Source organism: Penaeus chinensis, chromosome 9 (genome assembly GCF_019202785.1).
Source record: "Penaeus chinensis breed Huanghai No. 1 chromosome 9, ASM1920278v2, whole genome shotgun sequence".
NCBI lineage: Eukaryota > Metazoa > Arthropoda > Malacostraca > Decapoda > Penaeidae > Penaeus > Penaeus chinensis.
The window spans coordinates 33,545,144-33,548,255 of NC_061827.1; positions in this window are offsets into that span (position 1 = coordinate 33,545,144).

The window sequence follows — 3,112 nt, forward strand, 5'->3', positions numbered from 1 at the left end:
CTAATGAGCTAATTTATTCACAAAGATGGCCCAGTATTGATCATAACACCGCATTTGTATATTTTGCTTGGAAATTTCATATATTCATACCCCATTCATGTCTAATACAAAGGTTAAGGAACACTACAAATAATATATACATATTTTTTTTAATAAATACTTCAGTTCCTTTACAAAAATTGTAATGCATATTTTTTCAATCATCAGACTACATCATCGAGCCTGTACTAGAACCGTCTCGAAAATGTTGAGATGTAGGTCTCGATAACCTATTCATAATTGAAGGATAACAATGTAACTTATACAGTTGACTTACGAGGACAGCAAACACAGTCCGACTTTTCCAATAGCATCTTTCAGTAAAATGGATATAGGAAAAACAGGAGAGAATTAATGATAATGATGATAATTATGGTACAGTAATTGGTACTAGTTTTAAATGAACAGATGGAACAACCAGTACTTGAGGTGAATTTTTAAGACCATAAACTATTTTGGTGTGTGTGTGTGTGTGTGTGTGTGTGTGTGTGTGTGTGTGTGTGTGTGTGTGTGTGTGTGTGTGTGTGTGTGTGTGTGTTAGTGAGTGAGTGAGTGAGTGAGTGAGTGAGTGAGTGAGTGAGTGAGTGAGTGAGTGAGTGAGAGTGAGTGAGTGAGTGAGTGAGTGAGTGAGTGAGAGTGAGTGAGTGAGTGAGTGAGTGAGTGAGTGAGTGAGTGAGTGAGTGAGTGAGTGAGTGAGTGAGTGAGTGAGTGAGTGAGTGAGTGAGTGAGTGAGTGAGTGAGTGAGTGAGTGAGTGAGTGAGTGAGTGAGTGAGTGAGTGAGTGAGTGAGTGAGTGAGTGAGTGTGAGTGTGAGTGTGAGTGTGAGTGTGAGTGTGAGAGAGAGAGAGAGAGAGAGAGAGAGAGAGAGAGAGAGAGAGAGAGAGAGAGATAGCATGTATGAGCACATTGTTGTGCATGTACCTTTGAGTGTGTCGATATTAAATTTTTTCTTATGAAAAATAACAATTCATATTGTCGTTTTACAACTAATTCACCTTATTACTCTTCTTTTTATGAAGGCAGAATGAGATGTGAATTGAAATACAAGAGGAAATGTCACACTGACACTCACAACATTACTTTTGTGATGAGAAAGTTTTCGTAAGGGTTAAGGAATGCAAGAAGTAGGAACTAGTCAATATATGAAATGAATATATAGCACACTAATGAGAGAAAAAGAAATATTCCTAAAGCAAGAACGTTTTTCAAACCTTTAGCCTATTTTGTATGTTTGTTTTACTTACTATTTTTCCTAGAATATAAATAGACTACACTGGATTGACTAATAAAACAAAACATAGTGCCTTAAAATCAACCGAACATATCAATACTATCTCATCAATTTCATAGCACAAAACAAATTGTAGTAATAAATAAAATTAAAAATCTGGAATGTTTCCAATACAATATTATACTATAATTCCTATGAATGTTACAGGTTTTAACATTTTATCATTTCCAGCATTTAGTTGCCATAACTGTCATATAACTTACAGGTTTTACTTGAAAGACATCTGTAAATATTGGTTATTTCTAATTTATGTATAGACTGGAAGAAATATTGAAAGAAAAAAATGAGAAAATATAACTGAAGGAAAATCACAATAAACAAATAATTAACAAAATAAGAACAATTTGTGATTAATAATAAATATCAAATCCTTTGGTTTATGCAATATTTCCCCTAAACGACAGGTAACACTCCAAATCAACAGCATAAGGGGAGGGTGGATACCATATTTGCAGGCCTTATTTCCAAATGGGTGATATAGCTATATTCCTCTCATATCCCCCATCCACACAGAAACTGATAATCATTATAATAATGATCATAATTACCATTCCTGTAATAATTACTATCATATTAATGATCATGATAACCCTTGTTTTGCCTGCTCTCAACTGTTGCCCACACATCAACATTCCTCTCATTTCTTATCAAGCAACAAGCCTGTAGGCATTATGAAGCATATAATATATTCTTTTTTCAGCTGTTTTCAACTATTTGTGTTTATTCTGCCTGATCCTCGCCCTTCTTTTTTTCTGGTTCTAACAAATATTTTGAGCACCACACATAAGCTGTTGATTTTACATACTGCCTGCCATTTAAGGCAAGAATTAATATTTCCATAATTACTCAACATTCTGATAATACAAAACAGAAGGAAATTACAAAGAAGGAAAAGAAAGTAGTAAAAATTAAAGGATGATGATAATACTGAAAGACAGAGATGGAAAAAAAGATCATCTAAATTATAGGAATCAAGTTCCAAATTTTAGGATACGTAACATGTTCAGGAGGTTCATGTATCAAAGTAGACATAATACAACACAAACTAATCAATTTAGTACAATGCATAATATTCTGAATTAGTAATTACTGCAACAAAATGTACCACACTTTAGTTTTATTTTGTTTATCATTAATTTGAACAGGAACCAGAATGACATAGTTTTGTTCATATTTACTTACTGAAAATCCTGAGATTGTGTTTATGGGAATAACGCTGTCCTCGAATAAAGCACCATAACAATACAATACCACTTAATATAGAACAATAACTAGCAAATAAAAGAATATCACAGACTATGAATCCAGGTGTAATTGTGAGACCCTGGATGTGCAAAATAAAAATATATATATATATAAAAGTTGGTTATTGGAAAAAAAGGTGATTTGATGTTTATCCCTTTTTGACTTATGTATGTGGATAAGGAAGATGAGAGAGGAGAGAGAGAGAGAGAGAGAGAGAGAGAGAGGAAAGGAGAGGTTTCATAATACATGAAGCTCAGTGCCCTTCTTATTGTGGAATTTCATAGCAATGACTCGTATTAAGTGGTTCATTTCTGTCTGATAACTAGAGGCACATCCAGGCAAAAGAAATGATACTGCACCAACACAGTACTACAGAATACAGAATAACAGGATTGGCTAATGGAGCATGTAAGGCCATGTAACTCCAACAGTTCCTCAGTCCTCATGGAGGAGGAAATAGAAAAGAGAGAAATTTAATCAAGTGCCTAAGAAAGTAGCTTTCTTGTCCTTTTCTTTTGGTATCAGAATTTTTTTCTTC